General features: G+C 35.0%; 1 long non-coding RNA gene across 2 annotated transcripts; it reads left to right on the forward strand.

The window, feature by feature from the left end:
* The first annotated feature begins 3,061 nt into the window (after window positions 1-3,061).
* Window positions 3,062-24,867, forward strand: LOC118149912 (uncharacterized). Of its 2 annotated transcripts, none has more exons than XR_004737665.2 (3): window positions 3,062-3,131; window positions 18,289-18,487; window positions 24,728-24,867. It is a non-coding gene; the product is annotated as an uncharacterized LOC118149912 (long non-coding RNA). The 2 variants fall into 2 exon arrangements; XR_013530707.1 differs by having other exon boundaries at window positions 18,289-18,435.
* The last annotated feature ends 1,916 nt before the right edge of the window (window positions 24,868-26,783 follow it).

Consider the following 26,783-nt stretch of genomic DNA (forward strand, 5'->3'; position numbering starts at 1 on the left):
CAAGGCAATCATCAAGAGAAGGAAATAAACTACCATTGACATTCTTCACAGAATTAGAAAAAACTATTTTACATTTCATGTGGAATCAAAGATGACCCCGTACAGCCAAGACAATCTTAAGCAAAAAGAACAAAGCTGGAGGTATCGTGCTACCTGACTTCAAACTATACTACAAGCCTACAGTAACCAAAACAGCATGATACTGGTACCAAAACAGACATATAGTCCAATGGAGTGAACAGAGACCTCAGAAATAACACCACAAATCTCCAGCCATCTAATCTTTGACAAACCCGACAAAAATGAGCAATAGGAAAAGGATCTGCTATTCAGTCAATGGTGCTGAGAAACTGGCTAGCCATATGCAGAAAACAGAAACTGAACCCCTTCTTTACACCTTACACAAAAATTAACTAAAGTTCAATTAAAGACTTACATGCAAAACCCAAAACCTTAAAACCCTTAGAAGAAAACCAAGGCAATACTATTCAGGACATAAGCATGGGAAAAGTCTTCATAACTAAAACACCAAAAGTAATTGCAAAAAAAACCCAAAATAGATAAATGGGATCTAATTAAACTAAAGAGCTTCTGCACAGCAAAAGAAACAATCATCAGAGTGAACAGATAAACCTACAGAATGAGAGAAAAATTTTGCAATCTACCCATCTGAAAAAAGTTTAATATCCAGAATCTACAAGGAACTTAAGCAAATTTACAAGAAAAAAACAAATAGCTCCATTAAAAAGTGGGCAAAGGATATAAGCAAACACCTCTCAAAAGAAGACATTCACATGTCCAACAAATATGAAAAAGAAAGCTCAACGTCACTGATCATCAGAAAAATGCAAAGGAAAACCGCAATGAGATACCATCTCACACCAGTTAGAATGATGATTATTAAAAAGTCAGGAAACAATAGATGCTGGCGAGGCTGTGGAGAAATAGAAATGCTTGTGCACTGTTCGTGGGATTGTAAATTAGTCCAGCCATTGTAGAAGACAGTGTGGCGATTTCTCAAGGTTCTAGAACCAGAAATATCATTTGACCCAGCTATCCCATTACTGGATGTATACTCAAAGGAATATAAATCCTTCTACTATAAAGACACATCCACATCTATGTTTATTGCGACAGTATTTACAATAGCAAAGACATCGAACCAACCCAAATGCAGATCAATGATAGACTGGATAAAGAAAATGTGCTACACATACACTATGGAATACTATGCAGCCATGATAGGAATGAGATTATGTCCCTGGCAGGGACATGGATGAAGCTGGAAGCCATTAGCTCAGCAAACTAACACAGGAATAGAAAACCAAACATCACATGTTCTCACTCATAAGTGATAGCTGAACACTGAGAACACACAGACACAGGGAGGGAAACAACACACATCAGGGCCTGTTGTGGGGTGGATGGTAGGGGGAGAGAGCTAAGGGAATGAGTCCATAGCTGCAGCAAACCACCATGGCACATGTATGTATACCTATGTAATGCAGCAAACCACCATGGCACATGTATGTATACCTATGTAATGCAGCAAACCACCATGGCACATGTATATATACCTATGTAATGCAGCAAACCACCATGGCACATGTATGTCCACCTATGTAACGCAGCAAACCACCATGGCACATGTATGTCTACCTATGTAACAAACCTGCACTTTCTGCACATGTGTCCTGTTGTTCTTCAGAAGAAATAAAGGAAAGAGAAAGAAAGAAAGTGTCGCTCTTTGGACTCACAGATTATATTTTCTTCCACAGGACCTAAGTGCTCCTGGATGAAATCCTGCTACTGGCTGCCATGACTCCCTAGTGCTAATTTCTTTGGTTTTCCTCAGTTAACTCTATTTGGACTTCTTTTAAGTTTGTACCTAACCTCTGTTTGGATAGACACTCTGGATTTGGTACTCACTAATTGCCTGGCTAATTCATTTATTTTATTTTATTTATATATTTGAAATTATTCATATCATTTAAAAAAATATTTGCTCAATGAAGTAATTGTCTATCTTTTTTAGAGGTATGTAAATTAAAAATAATAGGCTTCTTTCAGTTTCATTTACAAGATGTAAAGCCTCAGTAAGGTGAATACTTGAATTGTTACATCTCTTAAAATACAGTCAGTATAAATGATGGTACATCACAGAGAAGGAAAGATACAAATTGTTCCCTGCAGACATTTATATTTGGATAAGGCTGCACCTAAAATCCTCTACACTTCGGATTCACACATTTCCTTTTGGGATTTAACCAGTTTGAAATAGGTTCTCTGTCACTTGTCAAATAAATCCTAAATAAATCAAAAGGCAGATCTAGGGTATATTTTATCTCATCTCCTCCCTGTGATATGCATTTATCAAGAGTTTTTCCTTCATTCATGATATTATATGAATATTCATACCTACATAATGGCTTTATATATTTTCTTATTTGTTAGGAAAAAACATGTCACTATTCACAAAACTCAGTATTGTATTTTTTTTTCATTCATTTACCAGTAAATCTTAGACTTTAGTATTTTATTAAATGACTATATTTTAGTTCCTAAAATTTATGTACCAAAATGTTGTTAACTATATATTGCTATAGCTTTTTAAATATTTAGAACAAATTGCAATAAACAATTTATATCTAAGCATAGGTACTTAAACATGGTGAAATAGAATCTTAAAATGTGGTTGTAACATAAGAAGGGAGTATAGAGATATTCATTTTTTTAGAAAACCATTGTTCAACCTTTTGATAACCATACCTTAGTTTCCTTCTTGGGAACCATTTGCTGCAGAGTTCCTGTGGTTTTAGTGGGGCTGATTCTGCTCAGATTCAAGCTGCCATTATTCAGACCACTCTTATCTGATATTATTATCATAGTTACAGAGAGTAGTTAAAACATTAATATGGGAACTGATAGGAGTTATGAGATCTAATGAGACTTTTATTGAGATTTCTGAGACTGGATGCTGGAACTCTTACACATAATGAAAGTTCCAGAATGTAAGCTCCAGAGGTGTGACCTCATTTTGGGAATTCAATCAAAATCAAAGGTGAAGATTAGAGGACACACAGAGAGAGATTAATTGATCACTATTGGCATTATTTGAATCCTAGATCAAGGTAACCCCAAAACCCATCACTTTTCAGCCCATGAGCCAATGAATTTCCTTTAGGAGTTCACCCAATTTGAATTATTTTTTTCCTCACTTATTATCAAAGGAATGCTACATGATAAAAGCATATTTAAGTACTTTTAAAAATAAAGAGCAACAAATTAACTTTTCAAAAATTTAAGTGATTATATATCAATAAATTAATGAGAGTACTTAGATTTCCATATATTTGCCAACCCAAGATGCTATTCATTGTGTCAACACTTGTCAGTATTGGGAAGACACATCCCATTGGTGTTTTAGTTTGATGATATAGTTTGGCTGTGTCCCCACCCAAATCTCACCTTGAATTGTGATCCCCAGTGTTGGAGGCGGGGCCTGGGGGGAGGTGATTGGGTCATGGGGGTCATTTCTAATGGTTTACCACCATCCCTTTAGTGCTGTCTCATGATGTGATAGAGATCTCAGGAGATCTGGTTATTTGAAAGTGGGTAGCACCTTCCACTTCTCTCTCTCTCTTCCTCCTGCTCTTGCCATGTGAGACCTGCTGACTTTCCTTTTGCCTTCCACTGTAATTACAAATTCCCTGAGGCCTTTCAGCCACCCTTCTGGTTTAGCCTGAGAAACTGTCAGTCAAAGAAATTTCTTTTCTTTATAAATTGCCCAGTCTCAGGAGTTCTTTGTAGCACTGTGAGAATAAACCAATCTATTTGAATTTATTTTTCCGTGAATAAAAGCAAACATTTTTCCTACACACTGATTATTAGAATTTCATATTATTGAATTGTCTGTCCATTTTTTTAAATATCTTCATTCTTGTTTGTAGAACACTCAATGTTTTACTGGAGACTTTAAATATGACTTTTCCTGAGCAATAATTTATAAAATGCTGTGCAATGTCTAACTCACATCTCTGAAATCTTAATGCACAAATGAGAGAAATATGCTACATTTTTTTTTTTTTTTTGCACATTTTAAGAGTAGAGACTTCTTAAATGCTCTTCCAGACTCAGGTATAACAAAGAACTCAAAGGCATGTTTTGTAGAAATAGAGAAATCGCGTATCTAACTAATACAATCATTTATTTCATTTCCCAATAAGTCTTTAAAAATCCTCAAAGATTTGTGAATGTATCAAGGGAAACATATTATCCTGAAATCTGTTTTAATGTCTAACCTGAGATCAATAAACACAGTAATTTGGGTTGATTATTTTCTGAGCATCTCATTATACATTTGGTGGGCGGCAGCAGCAGTTAGCACAGCTCAGGTGAATGTCATCACTAATTGCCATTTGATTTCACCATTTCGTGTTTTTAACATTCTACGCTCAATTTAGTCATATGTTATTATTTTAGTGTTTCCAAATATGAGTCACTTCCATACTGCTTTTATGATTTTTGCCTGAAGCTGAGAAAGAAGCAAGAATAAGCAGGAGTCTGAGACAGAAGCACTGGGGGCGGTGAAGACACTGAGGCTATGGCAGGGTGGCCTGAGGACACCAGGAGGAGTTGGGGAAAGAGCCAAGAAACCATGTCCCACTCTGTGTGGCTGCACAGTGGGTCCTCCTGAAACTTCCTATATGCAGTTAATCTTAATCAAAACTAGATAAATGAACTTGAAATGTCCCCCAGGTACCACATATCTTCTGAAGATACCCAAATTGGCCCACCGTCTTTGTTTTTGTTGTTGTTGTTAATGTTGTTTGTATGTTTTACGGCATATAAGAATGACTTTGATATTTGCAAATGCTTACGTTATAAAGATGATATGGGGACCAACATTATAACATCTATTTCACACCTTGGCCTGCAATAATGTTTGCTTCCTCATCTTTTATGAAAAAGTTTACCAAGCACTGCGATGGAGCCCAGATGCCAGGAACCATTTCTGTAACTTTACTAAATGCCCAATTAAAATGAGCATTCCGTGCTATTGCGCTGTAATCAGGTTCTCAAGGCAATCAAGGCAGACTTGAGTACCATAAAAACGCGTTTATTTTGCTAAAAATCATGGGATTTTCAAATATCCAGAAGAAAGCGATGGGCATAAGCAATAGTATTGAAAATATTTACAGAAATGGGCCCCTTGTGACCTCTGTTCTCTAATGTGCCAATGTTCTCAGCACTTCTTAAGTTTTCCATTTGACACTAAAAATATTTTTTATTGATTTTTTTGTACTTGGAGTGAGGGGTGGGAAGGGCATTTTATTGAAATAACTATAGCAAGCTGTAAAAAGGAAGGTCAAGGTTAAAGAATATAATGAATGCCTATGAAAGCAGGTTATAAGTCAGTTAATAAATTAGAGGTGACAGATGACATCTATAGGCGCCTGTCCTCTGGATACTCTTGGAAAAATAAGTTTCTACTATGGTTGTCAAAGATTATGCATCACTCGAAGAAGTTCATGCTAATCAGCCTATGACTGACATTCTCCTTGGATCTCTACAAGTCCTTCACGTGAGGCTAAGTCATCACTGAAGAAACATAAACAGAAATAAATTAAATTGATTCTTTCAGCAAATTGGTTTGCAAAGAGCACATCAGCAAAGTGTCCTTTAGAAGAGTAAATAAAAAGGAAAATATTTTGGACATATTTCAATTAAGTTATAAAAATGGAATCAACATTAAAAAAATAAACAAAAATGATGTGTAATATCTCCCAAACCATATTTTACTGTTAGTATTCAATGAACCAGATCTTCATTTTCTTTGCCTCAACAAAATACACATGCTTTGAATTTTATTATTAAACACTTCTAATATAGAAAAAAGATATAACAAAATGTGATTCCCCTATTAACTAAGCTTCACAAGAAGCATTATAAAAAATTATGTAGGCCTCCATTAATGGTTAACCCCTTCCTATTCAGACAAAACCACAATCCTAAAAATTTATTTTTGGTGCATTCCCAGGCATATCTCCAAGTTAAATTTAACTTCATTCTAAATAATATATGGTATTTTTTGCCCTACTTTTTGTATAAATGATATATCATTGGATATTTCCTCCTGCATATTAGTTTTAACTCAATACTACATTTTGCAGATAACGCAAATTGGTCCAGTTCATTAACTTTTAGTGTTGTATAGTACACATAGCAGTATAGATAAAAAATTTTCCATGAATACTCTAGTACATATCTCTTTATGTACATGTGCAAGAGTTTCTCTTGTGTATATTATAAGAATTTAAATTTCTGAGTCAATGGTTACATGCAGCTCATCTAAGATATGTTCTGTTAAATTCTCTCTATTATGGTCATTCTAGTTAACTTTCTTCCCATTTATCTTCAACAGAATAGAGTTTTGTTTTATATTCCTGCTAGCATGTGATATTATGGGACTTTTCAATGCTTGCCAATGTAATTTGAACTCTCTGATTAAGTACCTGTGTGTGTGTGTGTATGTGTGTGTGTGTATGTGTGTGTATGTGTATGTGTGTGTATGTGTGTGTATGTGTATGTGTGTGTATGTGTGTGTATGTGTATGTGTGTGTGTATGTGTGTGTATGTGTATGTGTGTGTGTATGTGTGTGTATGTGTGTGTATATGTGTGTGTATGTGTATGTGTGTGTGTGTATGTGTGTGTGTATTTATTATTCACTGTTATGTTTCTTCTTTAAATTCCCAGTACACATTTTTTTTGTCAATTGTGCTTTTGGGTTAATTATCTCTTTCTTATTTCTAAATTTGGTTTTTTACAACTTCTGAGTACTAAATTTTGAATTATATAACTAGGCAAACCTCTCCCTAGGCATTCCTCATCATTCTCGCTATTTAAGAGTATCTTTTGATGTATAGAAGGTTGTAATTCTAATGTACTCAAATATGTCATAACTTGCCTTTTGCTCCATGCTGTTTGGATTTAAAAATTCATTTTCCACCCTGAGTACAGAAATATCCTTCAATATGTCTCGTTAAAGTTTTAAAGTTGTGTTTTTCACATTTAGATATATATTCTACTTAGATTGATTTATATGTATGATATGAGGTAGCAATTTAATGTCTTTTTTCCACTTATTCATATTGTTCAACCTTGCATATAAGGTAATTTTTCAAAATATTTTATCCTGCATGCTTAGTTGCTTTTAGTGGTAATATTAGTCGAGGTACCCAATATATTCCACCACCAGAAACAATAGCTTGCTCAAAATCATTGAACAAATCCTATAACAGTAGTACTCTGTTCTATCTTTAATTACCTATTTTATGTAAACTATCATTGTTTTCTAGCCCTTTAGTAAATTATTTAAAGACAATTATCAATAGTTTATTATTTTCAATCACTTCTAGATATCAAAATCTCTGTGAAGTGTAACGCTCTATGAGTGTTATCATCATGGGTGAGGCAGTTGATTTACTAGATCTGATACATTTAACACAGTTACGCCAAAGTAACAGCTGGGCTGGGGTCTGCAACCTAAGTGGGCAGGAGTGAATTCAGAGTGAAGGACCACCGCAAACGGAAGGAATGTCACAGGCAGCGCAAATGCACAAAATCCAGGGAGCTCTCAGCAAAGCAGGAAGAGGCTGGACGTGAAGCTGCGGCAGATCCTAAAGATCTTGAATGTCTTCTTGAGGAGTCTGGACATTATGTTATTGGCAACAGTTTTAGGAGGAAACTTCCACATTAAGAAAAAAGCTCTGACAATAGAGTGCCTATGTGTATGTGCATCTGTCCGTGGCAAATCTGGAGAGATTAGAGTCTGGAGACGAGGAAAATATCTTTTTCATGATGCAGCAATTCCAGCTAAGAGTTATCAAAGTTTTGGCATTTCTAAGGCAATGCCAAAGAGTAGGAGGGGATCTAAATATATTCGAGAACAATATAGAGCAGAGAAGCACTAAAATTTGGTGAAAATTGAATGTGGTGAATTGGAAGGAAGGAATATTTAAATAAATCAACCTGATTTCTTCTTGGAATATATGATAGATAGTAGATGGATAGTTGTTAGAGTGGCAACCAGCAGGCCTTATATGATGAGTGAAAGCTGACATAAATCCAGTTCAGCAAATCATTACTAGGAATTAGTAGCATACACCTCAGAGAATACAAAGTGAAAATATACACAAACACTGTTGCTGATATGTATGAAATAGTATTTCCCCAATGCTGTTGGATGGCTCTTTACTAATAAAATCAGAAAAGTAAAAAAGAACTTTCATTACAGCTGTAATGTAATATTAAGTGCTAGTTGTAATGTTAAATTCTATAGAGTCCTGTGAATATTTTTAGTTGTTTTTTTTTCTTTGAAGTACAATAGAATCATATTAATTTAGCATAAAGTCATTAATGTAAAACAATTTGATCTAAAGGAAATTCGCAAGGTGTAGGCACTTGTGAATGGGTTGATGTAGGTGATATTGAGCTTTTCACTATGTTCTATCCATCTTTTCTATGTGTTCTATTATAAATATACACAAATTTCTATATTCAGATAAAAGGGGGCTCACGCCTGTAATCCCAACACTTTGGGAGGCCTAGGAGGGCGGATCACCAAGTCAGGAGTTCAAGACTAGCCTGACCAATATTGTGAAATCCTGTCTAAAATTCTATACTAAAAATACAAAAATTAGCCAGGCTTGATGGAACATACCTATAGTCCCAGCTACTCAAGAGGCTGAGGTGGGAGAATCACTTGAACCCGGGAGGCAGAGGTTGCAGTGAGCCGAGATAGCACTACTGCACTGCAGCCTGGGCAACAGAGCAAGACTCAGACTCAAAAAACAAGTAGACAAACAGAAACTTTTAAAAACTCTGAATTTGTTGAATAACATGGTCTCTTCAAAAATATTAATTCCAGCTCTTTTTGTTAATGAGTTAAACATAACTCATTATTATCATGCCTGATTCCTCTTACATATAGTTGCTTTTCTGTAGGTTTAAATCATGGCTTCTATCTTGACACATGGCTTTTTACAGTAAACCTTCTGCTGTTATTTTCATTATTTTTCAAGAAATAATTACAGAATAGACATTCTTTGGGGCAAGTATTGGGCTGCTGTTCATCTTCTCTTTATGATGATGTGTTGAATAATTTTATTTTTTGCACAAATTCTCATTCACGAAATGTGTTAATCTCCACTCAAGAAAAATGCCTAATGCTATCCTGGGAGACTGCCATCTGTCAACACCTGATCCCAAATTACTCCTACTGAGAAATGGATGATACCACATTGCTGTCCAGTAATGCACGTGCCTTCCTCCCCTTATCAACCCTGAAACTGACAAAGATGACTGGACTTTGCTCATGCTAACATCCCATTAGCTATACACTGCTTACATTAATTTGCTCTGCTTGATGGAGAAGTGGCCTCTTAAAGGCCACTCAGTGCAAGCGTGGTAGTCACAGGAATGGAGCCAAAAATAACTCTTATTTTCCACCTACTGTGGGAGTAATATTAAAGGTGTATCGTCTCATGACTTTTTGAAGGCAGTCCTGCTGGAGCTAGGAGCTGCATGCCCTCCTTAATCAAGAGCCCACTGTGAGCCAGGCCTATAAAGTCACTAGGTAACCCCTGCCAGCAATTAACACATAACATGCTGACAATTCTTGGCAAACCTGAAGTAGGATTCTGGTGCCAGAAAGGCAAGATCAATCTTGAAAAGAGTGTGGCCATCTGTTGGCACTGCCCATTCTTCCCACAGGGCTTAGAGATGGCACTAACACCAACAGTGCCTGCTTGAATGGATAGCACTGTATTTAAATTTTTAATTGTAGAGAGAAGTTTTTTTTCTATTTTGAGAGTTTGCTCTTCCCCGGTCCTATAAGACCAAAAGGCCAGAATGAAGGCATTAAACCCCACAAAATGAAAGCCTTCTTTCTGCGAAACATTAGCAAGAAGTCTTTGAGTTGGCTGGTAAGGCAATGACAGTGGAAGTGAAGGTGATAACACATCTAGTATAATATCATTTGACCCCAGGCTTCATCTCACTCTACTCAACATGGCAAAGAAAAACACAGGGCACCCCATCAAATTTGAATTTTAGGTGAACAGCAAGTATTTGGAGGTGGGCATACTTATTCTAAAATATATTTATTTTACTTGAACTTCAGAATTAATCAAGAGTCATGTGTTTTATCTTCAATCCTATCCCAGGCTCACCTCCTAAGCTGTGTTTAATAGGCCATGATATCCTATCCTCTTCGTATCTCATTATATTTAAAAACCATTCAGGAAAATTCTTTGAAATTTTGCACTTACACACACACACACACACACACACAAACACACACACACACCCATGCACACTATAAAGTACATAAATGACATTAATTTTATAAATACAGTTTGGTAATTGTTATATGCATACACCATACAGATCAAGGTGTAGGACCCTCCATCATCTGATGAAGTTCCCTAGTGCCCCTTTATATATAATCTACACCCTCTCTCTTTTCCCCACTGAGGTAATTTCTAGTATTCTGGTCCTACAGATTAGTTTTGCTTTCTTTTTACAAATTTCACTTAGGTGGAATCTGATAATATGCACCTTTTGGGTCAGGTTTGTTCTATGCAACAAAATATTTATGAAATTCTGCCATCCTGTTGTGTGCAACAATATGTTGCTCTTTTAAATTTATTTATTTATATGAGTACAGCACAATTTATTTAAGCACTCACCTGTTGCTGAGTATTTACGTTGTTCTCAGTCTGGGACTATTAGGAATACAGCTACTACAAAGATTCTATTGCATGTGCTTTGCAAATGTGTGTATATATATGTATATATGTATACACATATCTGCATATGCATATATTTAATGAATAAATATGGTTATTGAGTAAAATATCAAAATATAGTTATTGAATAAAGTACCAAAATTTTAAGATACTGAGTACTTTATCCTTTCATTTAATAGGAAATTATTACTTTTTTCTTTTAAGACTACAAATGAATACTCTTGGGATAAGAGAGCATCAGTTAGCTCCCTCTCCAGTACTTTTTTTTCAAATCAAAGAATTGTTTCAGAAGATGAATTAAATAAAAATCCACTATACTATTGGATTTTATCATTCTAAAGTTTATGAACAGTAGAGCACGAAATACTAGAAACTCAAAAAGTGAGCATTCTTAACATTATGCCTACCACAGCCAACATTTGAGAGTACTGTTCTTTGGTTTTGAGTAATTTCAGAAAGAAAAATACATGTCACTGTCCAAAGGTGATAGGAGAGCATCTCATGGCTTGCCCCAGCAGCGCTTTCCAGAATTCTCAGTGGGCATTGCTACCTTTTCTGTTGTGATTACTACTTCATTTTACTGCCATTGTTAATGGTATATCTATCATCCTCTCCTTCGATTTACAGTCTTGGCGGGGCACAGTGGCTCACACCTGTAATTCCAGCACTGCACTTTGGGAGACCAAAATGGATGATTCACCAAAGGTCAGGAGTTCAAGACCAGCCTGGCAACATGGTGAAACCCTGTCTCTACTAAAAATACAAAAATTAGCCCAGCATGGATGGTATACACCTGTAATCCCAGCTAATCAGGAGGTTGAGGCAGGAAAATCACTTGAACCCAGGAGGCAGAGGTTGCAGTGAGCAGAGATTCCACCACTGCACTCCAGACTGGGCAACAGAGCCAGAATCTGTCTCAAAAAAATAATATTCAGTTTACATGGTAAAGAATACACTTTTTCTCCCAACAAAAAGTTCCACAGTATTTTCCTCACATGTTAACAGTGAGATAACTTACTACAAAATAGGAAAGAATTATTCTTTCACCTCACATGGGCACAAATAAATTCTTGTCTTTTATATTACTTTGTTTATACTTTAGCATTTTCTACATATTTTGTTGTAATTAAAAGGTTAATATATTTTTTTAATTTTAAAATAGATAATTATAATATCAATCACTAATATAACTTTTTGCTGTCCCAGGAACTGATTTCAGTATATGCTAAACTACATTACAAAGTAACAACTAGAAACAGGTTTTTACTATTATTATCCACACCTTTCTGACAAAAAAATACAAGGCATGGACTCTTAGGTTAAGTTGGCCAACATTATTCAACTAGCTAGTGGTAGATTCAGGTTTATTAACCCAGGGTGTTTAATGTCAGGTCTTCTGCTCTTAAGGTGAACTATGTTTGGTTTGCTTGAGGCAGTATTTTCAAAAAATAAAAGAAAAAGGAGACGAACCTTCATCACAAAGAGAAACTCTTCAGGTACAACCCGGACATCAGAAACGAAGATTCATTTCTTCAGTCGCTGCACGTGCAATAAGAGTGAATCATTTTCTCTTCAATTCCATAGATCACTCCTAAGATATTAGCTAAAATGGCAATTATAATAATGTATATAAAATTATGAATTTTTTCCTACTAAATTTGACTGAAATGGCCAACTATTTCTCAATAATGTGTCTAACATTAATTGCGTTGACAGAGCTTTTCCTGTCCTTGACACTTTGTGTAACTTTCAATGTATTCTTTAAAAAAGACGATAGAGTTTTCAAGAAGTCCTATGATTCCTGCAGTGTTCTAGATGGAAAATGAAGCCCCAGAATGATGCACTGTAGTGCACAGATAAACAGTCAGTAGTACTTCAAATTTGTAGGAATTACTGAAAGTATTGAAAAATTAAAAGTTCACACACACACATAAACTCAAGGAAAGATTAGAAAAATGGCTTTTCATTCATTTTACTATTTATTTGAAGGCCTATATTGATAAAACACTATTTTAATATCCTTCCTCTGATTTATTCTCTTTTTCTATTTCTCATCATCAGTCTGAGTCTCAAATACGCAGCTGCATATCCAGCGGAGATTTCTACCCACCCCATCATCTGGACCCATGGACTTGAGCAGGGTCATAAATGCATGTTTTGCTAAGGCAATAATGTCAGCTGGGCCCACAATTTTGCTTCATTTTTTTTCTATTATTCAGAAATTATAAGAAATATTTTGGGAATGCATAAAACACTTTAAGCATTTTTCCACAAGAATATAGACGACCCTTGAAAAATGCAGGGTTAGAAGTGCCAACTCCTCTGCACAGTAAATAATCCATTCATAACTTTTCATTCCCAAAAACTTAACTACTAATACCTTACTGATTAAAGACAGGGATCCTTACTGATAATACAAACAGTCAATTAACACATAATTTGAATGTTATCTATGTGATATTCTATATTCTTACAATAAAGTAAGCTAGAAGAAAGAAAACGTTATTAAGAAACTTATAAGGAAGAGAAAATATATTTACTATTTGTTCAGTGGTAGTGAATCATCACAAATGTCTTGATCCTTGTTTTTCCACACTGAGCAGGCAGAGAAGGAGTTGGAAAGAAAGGGCTGGCCTTTCTATCCCAGGGGTGACAGAGGCAAAAGAAACTCCAAGAATAAGTGGACCCACATGGTCAAAACCATGATGTTCAAAGGTCGACTGTATCAGACATTTATATTACGCAAATACAAGTCTTGTGATATAATGTTACGACATAATGCCCTGCATCCACCAGTGAGCTACTTGGTTCTTGCTCACTTCATTTTGGTTTCGTTCAGATGGCACTTGAGCATCAGTGATCTAAAGATGATACACTCTCTGAAATCCAGAGAATAAATCATGACTGGTTTCCCCAAACCAGCAGTGTCAGTCCCATCATTCTTTGCTAATGATGGCTTTAGTTTCATGAATGCCATTCAGCCCAGTAAGCTATGAGAAGTTTCATGGCACCTTTTAGAAAAGATGTCTTTTCCTCATAAAAAGACGTTAGTGTAATAATTTGTGAGCCCTAAGTAAAATATAGAGTTCAGTCCATAGTAACACAGGACACCAATGATGTTTTTCCAGTTTTGACAAATACACGACTGTGATATAAGATTAAAAGCTTAGAGGAATTGAAATTGGGTGTGAGTTGGAAAACATACCTTTGTAACTTTTCTATAAATCTAAAATTATTCCAAAAAATTTTTATTAAAAAGAATCAGATCATGACTTCTAACTAAAGAAAACTAAGAAAGTGGGTCTGACAGATTTGGATTTAGGGTAGTCTTGGAGTATAATATTCTTGGGTCCAGGAGATGCAGAATACTGGCTTTTACTCCTTAGAAGATAACTCAAAACGCAGGTAAGCAAACAAGCCCATCTTTGACCTTATCTGTAAGCCCAATTGATAAGATCCTTATTGCTTCTAAATGACTCAGTATGGAGATATATCAGACAAGTTTAATTTTCGTAATAATTTTCTCAAGCATAATGACTGCAAGAGCATGGTCAAAAATGAAGATATTTGTACTACTGAGACAACTTCTTTACTTAATAGTGTTTCTACCATTTGCACATTCTAGACATTGAAGGCACAGAGTAATAACTATTTCTGTTAGTTACGTCAGTCGCCATGGTTACTCTGCAGCTGTGATGTAACAAAGAACATTATTAAGACTTTTTATGAAGTGGCAAGTACAGCTTAGCTTTGCAAAAGTGTCATTGATAATTTCAAGGGGGAAAGAGATGAATGTATTTATATTGGAAATTCAAAAAACTGTATATAAAGGAGCAAAACGACGTGCCCTTGAGGAATAGGATTTCCTTGCTGAAATGAGAACATTTTCAGAATCATTATGGTAATCATCTTTTTGCATTCAGTGGATGAATAGATTTGCATAGTATGGCACTTAATAATACATATACAAAAAGTATAGGGCAGAAGTAACAGCTGTATTATATGTGAGAAACAAACACAGTTTACCCAAGTGTTGCCCCAAGGTTATTGAACATATCAAATTCTTCTATATATTTGCCAGTGTGTATACACACGCTCCAAGACTGAAAAAATGTGGTGTTTTGAGCCACTGTTCTTGCTCCCCAGGGCTCTTAGGTAAATTGCCTTAGGAAGAGCAGGTAACCAACAACATCTGAAAAGTTTGAGTTTTAATAAATCTTTCATTTTGCCCTCCTCAACCTTCAGCGAACAACCCTTTGACATGTGATATGCAGGCATATTAATCGCAATAAGCTACTGCACACTGGATGCCAAATGTCAGGACCTTAATATGCAAAATATATTCTTCCTGCGTAAATGGGAACTTGACTCTCTTTGTCCTTAGTTCTTTGAAAGGGCTGATGTCATAACTTGACTCTGAAGAAAAAATAATGCAAATACAGTTATTTATTTAATTAGTAACAAGGGTAAAATCCCTCTAATACAACTTCATCAGAGGTCAGTTTGTGGGTCCCTATCATAGAACAAGCGGATTTTAGGGACTGGCTTAATACTGATCTCTAGACTTCAATTTCCCACTAATAAAGGATAATACGATGTAGGGTAAGACTTTGTATTCGTTCAGATACTTTAACCACCGAGGAACTAATATGCAACAACTGAATAAATAACTGTGTGCTCAGTGTTAGAGCAGCACAGATGAGCTGTGATGGAGAAAAGGACCAACCGTATCCAAATCAAAGGTGGACATGGGCGAGTACCATTCAGAGAATCAAAACTAGCAAGCTTCTTTTACTTTATTGTCAATTACTTTACATATGACCGTAGAAGATGTAAAAATCACATGCAACCAGTTTTTCATCATGACCTTAGAAGAAAATAGTCCAATCTGTTAAAAAAAAAAAAAATGGAACCAACCAAACAAAACATAATGAAAGGGCTTGAAGGAAGCCAAGTATTTGGAAGTTCCAATCTTCAAAAAAATTTTTATTAGCAAGTTTTATTTCCTGAAGTGACTGCTATAAATTAACATTATATTACTTTCTAGAATTTTCATTTGGAGTTATCAAACGTAACCTTATATTTTCAGTTCTTTTTGTGCCACTATAGCTAAAGCCAACATTGTAGCTTTCAGAATCAGACTTCATACAGTCTTGTTTCCCCAGTGCTGAGCAAAGTACAGGGTATTTGAGAACATTTTAGTCTCTGACCTGAAGTGAAGGAGCTAGGTCGAGCTCATATGAATTGCCTCAGTGTTTTCGATGGCAGTCAGTAATTTGGAAAGCTAACTTTTCACATCGGTGTTTTTCTTCATTATTCAGAAATTTTCTGAGAAGGTGTTGATCCACCTGATAAGTGCTGGCCTTTAGAACTGTTTTTACCTCCTCTCTCAAATGCTGTTATTTGAAGACCTGCACTCATATCCTGGGAAGTTTGGCCTCTGACTTCTTATTTCCCTGAATAAACATCATAATGGCAACTTCCTTTTTCAGATTTAATCCCTCACTTTCAGAATTTTAATCCAGTTAGTCCTTTCCCTACAGTGTGTAATCAATACTCAGGGATTAGTCTGTCTTTCTCGAAGAGTCTTCATTATAAAACTTAGTAGCTTTGTGATCTTCCCGCCCGAGCTCTACTTCCCAGACAATAGATGAGAAAAACCTCTTTGGTTATTGCCCAATTAATTAGAATTTACTCCTGGGTTTTGATTAATTTCAGTCAATGATAATTATTAAGCCACTTGGCTTTAAGTAATACAAAATGTGGCAAAGCTTGAAATTAGGTAAAGGAGCCTAAATTTTCATTTTTGGAGGAGAAATTGAATTGTGCACATATATAACTGGGGAAAGTTATCAACATAGCATTTGGAAAAGTGTTTAAATTAAAATTTTCTACACAACGTATACTAAGATACTTTTGTACATATATTACTTCCAAATGCAGGACATGGTCTTTCCAACTACTAATCAGTCTCAGTTTTTACTTTTCATCTGTACATGGCCACTTATGAAAACCATATTTACAATAGATGACACTAAAAGATAATTATATAAAGTTGGCACAATTGACTTTAGATACATGACATTATTGATTGGTCACTGGACTCATTGAGCATTCCACCTACAAAGCCTGGTTTCCTTTTTCTTTCCTTTTTTTGAAGGAGTCTGCTCTGTTGCCCAAGGCTGGAGCACAGTGATGAGATCTCAGCTCATTGCAACCTCTGCCTCCCAGGTTCAAGCGATTCTCCTGTCTCATTCTCCTGAGTAGCTGGGACTACTGGCACATGCTGCCACGCCGGCTAATTTTTCGTATTTTACTAGAGATGGAGTTTCATCCTGTTGACTAGGCTGGTCTTGAACTCCTGAGCTCAGGCATTCCACCCGCCTTGGCCTCTCAAAGTCCTGGGATTACAGGCATGAGTCTCGTGCATGGCCAAGCATAGTTTCTTTTGCTGTCATAAGAAGATGCAGCCATTATTGATGTCAGAGTACAAAACATCATTGTGGAGTCTTGTTTTCTGGACAATGAGATCTTTTTGGTCATGTTTGTATTGCAGCTGAAATGCCCACTATCTCCAGTTTAATCATTCATGGGAAAAAATGAATAAAAAATATTGCCTGTGTATTAGTGGCCCAAGGGAAATCTGAAAACTCTCCTTTGACTCCTACAATGAAAACGTCTTTCCGTTTTTAACTTCTTATTATTTAAATAGCAATTGATTTGTTTGATATCTTATATTTTCCCTCGGCAAAGAGTAAATTAACAGGCACTTATGAAGAAAATCATGTACATAGTTCATTATTTCTTTGAGTTGAGATAGATATGTAGGAAGCATTATCCAGCTGAGTACACCTATGTACAAATGTTGATGTAAGAAAAAACAATAAGCAAAAACAGATTTCATTAAAAATATGTGAAATTTTATTGTCCAGCAAACATTTTTGTTAACTCTACCTTACCGCAGTTGACAAATCCTGTGATTTCAAGAAAAAAATCGGTCAGAAAGGGAAGAAAAGTATAGTTATACATAAGCCTTGTCTCTTTAACCCATTTATTAAGAAAAACGATCCCTCTGAACATGAAAGTCTAATGAAGAATCTCCTCAAAATACATAATTGGAACATATTCTTAAACTTATAAAAGGAAATAAAATAGCTTGAGGAAGGCAAAGAACCCCGGATAGTGTCCTTCACAGCAACAGAAGCCTCGTCAGCAGCCCAATACTTAAAAATGAAAATCTCCACTGGAGCCAGGGGCTATGCTCACCAAATAACCAATAAAAGGCAGTTGTTAACTGCTGGGAAAATAAATTGCTGAGGGAAGCATGTGACAAAGGCAATTAAAAACTTTCTTTTTCTAACCACAAAATGTCCTGCCCCAGAAAAAAATGTAGGGAATATAGTTGAAACGATTGTACCTGTACATGACTTTTTTCTTTCTCTGACATCACTCTGAAAAACCTTTCCTTTTTCCTAGGGACATATTCGTGTTTGCAGTGCTTTAAAGCTTGACGCGAATGTAGCCACTAACAAAGCATATCTCCCTCTCAAGCTCTCATGGACTCTCTTCTAATTGCCCAGTGAAAGAGCAGCATCAAGATGCTTGGGCAACAGCTAATCGTTTGTAAGTGCTAAAAGCAGGGGAGCGTTTATAGAATGAACAGCAATCAAATATGGTAAGCAGATGGCTGCTCCACATTGTAAGGGCTACCACCGAAAACTCCCTTCATTTAGGATGTGCCAAAAAGCCACGGATGGCTCTATTAACATGATTTATTTTTATTAGTTCAATGGTTTTGTATATTTAACTGAAATTTTAAAAAGCCTGCACAAACACATTTTTGTCCTATAGCAATCAGTCTTCCCAATCAAAGGTCTTTAATTTTGACTGCATCTCAAATTCCTTTGTCATTCTCAGAAAGTAATTCACTATATGACTGAGTCTCACAGGATTCATATCGGTAAATAAGTGCTTGCAATGGGGGGAAGGAAGCCACATTCCATGAAGTTATTGTTTTGAAAGTTTTTACTCTTTAAGAATTAGAATTTGAATACTCTGGTGAAGTCACAACCACAAAGGTATACTCTACATGAAAGATACATTTTCTTGCTTTATTTAATAAAGTAAGCATTATTAAAATTATGAGGCTTTGTATTTTCTCTATGATTTTCTATAGCAACTTACGTGTGGTGGTTGAAAATGATCTGTTGCTATCCTGACAACTTGCAGCAAAGTGCATCACTACATATTTGTTAACTGAGAGGCAGAAAAAATAGAATCTTTAAGCAAGCTTAAGAAGTACTCTATTCTATAATAGTCTGGTGAGTAAGAGTGGAGACAGAAACTTGAATAAGATTAGCATTGAATACATTATTTCTTGGGCCTAGAATTTGCAATTATTAAAAAATATACTTAATATTTCTGGTAAAAAATATTTTGAATTATTAGATTCATCACTCTTTTTTGCTTTTGTTATAATTCATAGGAAGAGTTCTCTGACTACGTGACTGACTCTTCACAGGAAAATAGAGTTAAAATGTATTCTTTTGTTTGCGGAGCTTTGGATCTCATCTTTATAGCAGTTTAAGGAATGAAATTGTTAAAAAATAATATGGGTGGTATAATCAGTAGGCATTCTTTTTGAAATTTCCTCTATAGAGAAGAAGTTTAATAATTTAGAGTATAAAAGGAGTACTGCATTTGGAGAGGTGCACATTGATTCAGTTTCCTACTGCAATTCCTAGACTTTGACCATAAATCTTAAAGAACACAAAACTGTTCTTTTCAGGTACACATTTGCATGGCTCCTTTCTTTCCAGCTTTCACTTTGAGTCCACAAATAGGTCATCAGTTTGCTAATTGCTCACCACAGCCTAGGTTTTAATCACCTGATCCATCAACTGGCCTTCTCACACTTTCTTTATTCGTCTTGTCAGTAAGTGACATTCTTGGTAATGAAAACAACAAATCTATTGATAGCATCCCTCCATGGAGTGGAAGGCATCCTACATTAGCTCTGTCTTGGAAACCAGTCTATTCTATTACAATTGACCTTCTCTTGCTGATTACCACACAAATCATAGTCCTTTACCCCGCTCCCCATCTATTAGAGCATTTCTCCTGCAGCCTTTCAGTTCCCTGACTGCAGTTGGTAATTGGATTCATGTTTGAAGCACAGCACTGTAAGGAAAAGCCTGGAATAATTCAAATGGAACACCCTGGCCTAAGGCTGAGACCATATGTTACACTCAGATTTGTGTCAGTGAAGCTTACTGCTTTAACCACAAGAAAACCCACTCAAACGTCATAAAATTTTGTTTTATTTTAGTAGTTAATTTATTTAGAGATGTTAATATAATGCAATGTCTGTAATGCAATGTCTATTACAAAACTGTAATAGTAAAGGGAGAGAGAAATGACTTGACTTTGTAAAATATATATTTTTTTAAGTACTTGGTAAATCATCCTGCCTCTCCTCCTGAATCTCATACTTTGCCACAAGTAGCTTTGAATTATATAATGTAAAAATTAGAGACCACTGAAAAGCCGACGATTTGGCAGCTAGCCTTCCTCCAGCACCTACCGCTCAGTATACATTTATCAGCATACCACTCTTGCATTACCTTTCCAGTTAATGAGCCCTTTTTATTCTGTTATTAAAAGGGCAAATATTACTTTAATAAATTTACAGTTAGTGATGGAATAGTATACACACGCACACAGGTATACGCATACTGTTTATTTATTTAATAGCCTGCCGTTACTTTTAACAGCACAAACCACAATTGCTCTATATCAGCCTTGTAGAAATACATGCGAACGTGACTAAACTCCTTTAGTTTTGTGTGTCATTGATAAGTTTTTAATCATCTATCAATCCAACTTCCCTGCCTCTGTCTCATGTTTCCTAATAAGTATTTTCAGAAAGATTTTTATAAAATCTGAAATGCTAGACAGAATTTTAGAGAGAGAGAGAGAGAAAGAGAAAATTGCTCTCTGTAGAAAAAGCAGGGTTTTTTTTTTAAGTATCTAAATTATTCTTTCATATAATTGGGCTTTGCCTCCATTATTGATATAAACCCTAGTGGGGTACATGAATTTATATGTATTACTCAATAATAACTCATCTATGAGTGGATCATTCAAACACCCACTGCATCTTGTGGTGAAATCCCCATGAAATATTCATCTGTCCCATTTTGCAGATAGACAAGCTGAATGATGTAAGCAAGGCCTTGAAATAATTCAATAAAAAGATTAAAACATAAAATTCTCTCTCTCCAGACATAACTATGAAGCACAGGTCAAATCTTGCCCTAAGTGTAGCTGTGGCGACAATTATCAATTACCTTACAGATGGAGAGAAGGAAACGAGCCATTTCTATTTATATATGACTTTTAATTATTTTTGTACATATATTTGAATGTGCATATAACTGTCTTTTAGGAAATCAAAACATTTCAAATAAATAGTGATGCAAGTGTGTACAACCTCACAAAATTTTTAGCACATATGTCTAGGTGCTAGAAATATGTGTAATTTTATAAATGTGCTCAAAAATGAAGCCACTACCTGCTACTCACTTCAATCTGAGAACTAGGCAGCATCAATTTTCAAAGTGACAAAGAGTTTCACTCTTTTTCTAAATTTTAGTTTTTCTGGCTTATAAAATAACATTTCGTTCAGAAGCTTTTAAGTGTCAGAACTTAAAAGGCTTCTGCTTCTAGAGAGTAAAACAAGTAGAAATTAATGAAAGTAACACTAATGAAAGACTAAATTAACAAGACATGGTTATCTCCAAGAGAACTTTTGAAGTAAGAATTGTCAGATAATTATAGTACAAATCATTGCCCTCAGAACAGACAGAGGCTACAATGTATGCTTCTAAAGTGACTATCAAGGACAAGAGGTTGGAAATATTTACCTATTTTGAACTTAATAAATATATTTTCTGGTTAATTACTTTCATAAGACAAAAATACTGAGACAAATGATTTGATTCGGTGAAGCTTGGTCACTTCATATTTATGTAATATATAAAATGCTTTCCTACTAGATCTTATAAAACTTTGTTTGGAGTAAATATGTGAAACTATATATATATGCACATACATATACGCATATGTGTACATATATATGTATATATCTATATACATTTCTATATATATAGAAATGTGTACATATATGTATATATAGAAACTATATATGCACATATATGTATATATGCATCTATGTATATATGTGTACATATATGTATATATGTGTGCATATATAGTTTCACATTTTTTGTGTATATGTATGTACACATATATATGTAGTATTTCTTTCAAAATAACTAGCATGACACAATCAGAATGTAAAGATATCTGTACTGGCCTCAATAAGAAGTACATGCTTTTCAGTTTCATGCATAACTTTATGATGATATAATCAGATCATCACATTACTTCTTAAGTTCATTTTGTAACCAACATTCCCAGTTACTCCTCTATCATGATTTTAAGAGTTCCAAATTTGTGTTGAATATAAAAAGCTCAATTTCTTATAAATAAATTCAGTCAAATGGCAACTTAAATATACTTTCAATGAGTACATTTATTTCCTCTTTTGAACCAAAAGGTATTTAAACTACCAAAATCCTATATTTAATTTCACATGTCTATTCCAAACTTGATGTTTTGTAGAATCTAGTGAGACAGCAGTTTTCATTATTAAATAGTGCTCATTCAACAAAGTATAAACTAATATGAAATTTCAAATACATGTTGGTCAGGACTTGAAATTCATAAACAAAGTTAGAATGAATCTTTAATTTTCCAAAAATACATGTATTGCCTGTGGCTGATTTCTTGACAAGTTAAAAACAAGTTAAGGGGAAAAAGCTTGCAACTGAAATTTGAGTATTCCTCAATAGCATAAGCTTTGAGGAGCACTTAAAGATTTTGCTTCAAATGTCCAATAATGCTATTCTAAACAATACTGAAGAAATCTTGGCTAATTACTGTCGATACTTTCCACTATACGGAGAGCTTAAACTCTGTCTCTAATTCTCTTCTGGGCATCATACTTTACCAATGGTGCCAACTTCCTTTTTTGAGAAGGTTCTACCTGCCAAAGTCTAGATTATTATTCTCATTTTCTCCATTATTTGAAATTCTTCTATTCAAAAACTTACCAAAATTCACAGTGTCTTTTTTAGGGTTGAAACTCACAACAATCCTAACTAATTAAAAAATAATGGGCAGGAAAAGGTGAGATGTAACATGATGAAGGACCCACAAGTTCTAACTAAAATAGAAACCTCGCTTGAGAATTTGGAGTTTTGATTTCCTGCCTCATTATTTATACATTCCCTGGACTTGTTACTTAATATATCTCTCCTTCAAGATACGCATCTGTTGAATGGTACCAAGAGGGAAAACCATTATTTCACTAGAACATTGTAAAAATAATACAAGGTATGTGACACACAAGGATTTGTGTCTGCTCTCTTATGCTTACTGATAAACAGGAAAAAAAAGATAGGAGAAGTTTACAGTATCTATTTGAGACTGGAAAAACCATTCAAAGTGCCATTCACAAATAGAGAAACTTCCTCTGAAGTTTCAAACATCCTTTGGAGAGGGCACTAATGAGGTCATGCTCTGGAGACTTAAGGAAGTGAGCAACCAGTGAGGAAAACACAAGCAAACTATAGGCCTTACTTGAAGTGAGAATACAAAGGTAAGCTATGATTTGCTTTGCACAATAAATATCTACATAGAGAAAATAAAGGGGAAAGCATAATGTAAGAGTCGTCTTCACATACAGAGTGGGTTTGAATTCTCCATTACAACTGACCAAATGTGCAGGAAATAACATCTTTTTATCTCCGAATTCTAACATTATACTCACAGCTCAACTAGTGGCAGCTTACTTAAATTGGAAGGAGAATATTCAGGAAGTAATAAACCATATCTGGAGAGATAGCCCTGAAAGTGAAAACCTATAATAGGATAGTAGATATCACACACACAGTGTGCTATTGGTCATAGATTATGTCCTCGAATAGTGGCAAATTTACCCTAAATATGGCAAATACATGTTATATATTTTGTTAATTTTCGTCATATATGTTTGCCCTTGAGAAGCAAAACTATGTGCAACACAAACTACTTAGGGCGAACGCTAGGACAGTAATCTTTTACAATTATTCAATAAATATTCATATGCTTTAGTATTACAACACTAAAAGAAATGTCTTATTTTTCTGAGTAATACAACTATTATTGAACTCCCCATAAAAAAGTATTTTGTGTTGAATTCACACTTGAAATAAAAATGTCCCATTTCCAAAACTTCCTATAATATTTTGGGATGCATTTTTTTAACTCTACAAAACTAGGAATAAGATTTTATCCATTCTAATTGGCTATTTACAATTAGAAGGTAAACAACCAATCCAGATACAAGTTTTAAAATGTGCATGTTCTCAAAAATGAGAACGGCTGGTTAGAAATTCAGGACAGAGTTACCAAAAGAATTTCAGAGATCTGAGATTAGTTTTTCTTCATCATTAGTGACATTTTCAGATGTTAATGTAGACAAACTATTTTCTTAGACTTTCACCTGGGCAATGTAAAAGGTTTTAGAATAAAATCACAAAATTATAGTGCTTTACAAACCTTCAATGTGGTATCTGGTTTAGCTGAATGTCTTCTTCAGAGAAATGTACACACACATGTATACTCCTTCCTAAGATGATTTCATAACCTCATTTAATAGAACATTCCAGTGTATACATTCCTCTCCTATAAGTAAATAAATGAATCAATATGACAAAGAGGTCAAACAGTGTTATTAAATTATCTACCAGTTCAGTTGTATCTCTCCAAAGACCAAGTTGAATAACTCATGCTCTTTATCTTCTGGCAGAAATCCAAAAACGAAGGAAAGGGAAAGAATGCTCTTTGAAGACTCAGGATAGGAGAATTACCAATGCAACGAATAGAGCTTGTCTGAAAATGATGTTTGTCTCTATCTTTTGCAATAAGACCAATATTTATTAAAGTATGTTTGTGGCTCTTCCAGTTTATACAAGGGTATCAAGTCTACAGTTTTATGTTCTTGGCATCTAAAAGATGGCAAAAAAAATTTTTATCCTAGAGAAATAAACATTTTCACCTACTTAATTTAGACACATGGAGCTACTGTATAGCATGAATGGACATAAGAATTAATGTTTGTTGAAACACAAAATTCAAAAACCAGGCTGTTTTTAATATTTAACTATAAAATTGATAAGGAGATACAGTATCCAAGATGAGGTTGAATGTTGAAATTGTAAACAGGCTATGAACATACGTTGCAAACAAATAAGTTATGAGAATAGAAAAAATACGTAGTTCAATAAAGACACTAGAGTTAAGAAAAAAACACGTGCATATATAAGCATATGCTTGGCAATGTGAGCTAGCCGATCACATTGGCTTCCTCAGACTTTCAGACACAAAGCTAGACTGCATTTTTCAGCCTCACTTGCAGTTAGATGTAACTCAAAGAAATGCTAGTTGAAGTGATGTTATTGTTTCCATTTAAGGAAATGGCTCCCAAGATATGGGGAATCACATGATAAACGTGACAGACATAAAATGAGAGACTGCATCCTAGGAGGACATCCTCTAGAGGAGCAACGCCATGCTTGAGCTCTTACCTAAACAGAAATTAACACTCATTGTCTCACACTACTGAGACTGGGCACATGTCTGCTACAGTACCTAGTGTTACCTTAACTCAGTGGGTCTCAAGCTTCAGCATGCATCAGAATCACCCAGCATACATCTCAAGCATCAGCAAAATCAAAATCTTGTGAAAATACATTAAAAGGCCCAGCCCCACCCCAGAGTCTCTGATTCAGGAACTCGGTACCATACTTTAAAAAAATTGCTTCTTTAACCCATTTAATATGCTTAAGGTAAATATGTTATGATTTTTAACTTACTTTTAGAGATTTGAGCTATAAAAGAGTTTCTTCTCCTTCTTTTTCTGACCCTTACCCTCAGTTATTTTGGTAATGCTCATTAAAAAAATTGAACTGGTGTCAAAAATAAGTAAAATACTTCAGAAATCCAGAACAGATCTTAATTTTCTAACTTCTGCTCTTCATCTAATCAACAATTATTCATTTGTTAAGCCAAATGACACATCTTGAAAGCATGTTAATGAAGAATTCTAATTATAAAGTGCTTTGTAAATTCCCAATTGGTTAGAAGTTTTCAGGATTTCTGTTCTGTTTTGCTTGACAACCTACACTCCGGTCATGCCCTTTGTCCTCTAACTCACCATAAACTTAGGTGTACCTTTTTTAAAGTCCACTTTTCTCCTTCCCTTTGATTGCTTTCTCTTTCAACTCCAAGGCCCTTTAAATCCTCTCTCTGCTCTCCTGGGCTTTTGTAAATGACAGGGAACCCAGCTAATGCCTTTCAGAACCTTCAAATCCCTCAGAAACTAAGATATCCAGTCATCGCTTGAGTTCTTGTTTCTGGCTCTCTCAGAAATTCCTCTGCCAGCCCGTAAATATCTGAACGCAATGAATCGTTTAAAGATTCAAAATATTTGGTTCGTCAGTTTCCTTGGGAGGTTTCAAAAGGAGCTATATTTTCAACTAAATTAAACTGTAGAAGCAGCAAGAAAGGTATATACATTTCTTTTCCTCAAAGATACTCTGCTACAGGTGATGAAATTAATTCTATGAATGGATCCAAACCATTTAGTTAATTAAAGTACTAATAAGTCTCTCTACCTGCACACACACACACACACACACACACACACGTACTTAAAGAAACTATTCTATAAACAGAAGTGCCCAATTTCTCTAAAGAAAATGATTAAAAATAAGCTATCTCCTCTGTAAAAGGGGGTTATTAGAATACTAAATTATAAAGCTTTGTAATAATTGAGAAAAAGTATGTAAATTAGTGTCTGGTAC

The sequence above is a fragment of the Callithrix jacchus genome, chromosome 21 (assembly GCF_049354715.1).
Source record: "Callithrix jacchus isolate 240 chromosome 21, calJac240_pri, whole genome shotgun sequence".
In the NCBI taxonomy this organism is placed as follows: Eukaryota; Metazoa; Chordata; class Mammalia; order Primates; family Cebidae; genus Callithrix; species Callithrix jacchus.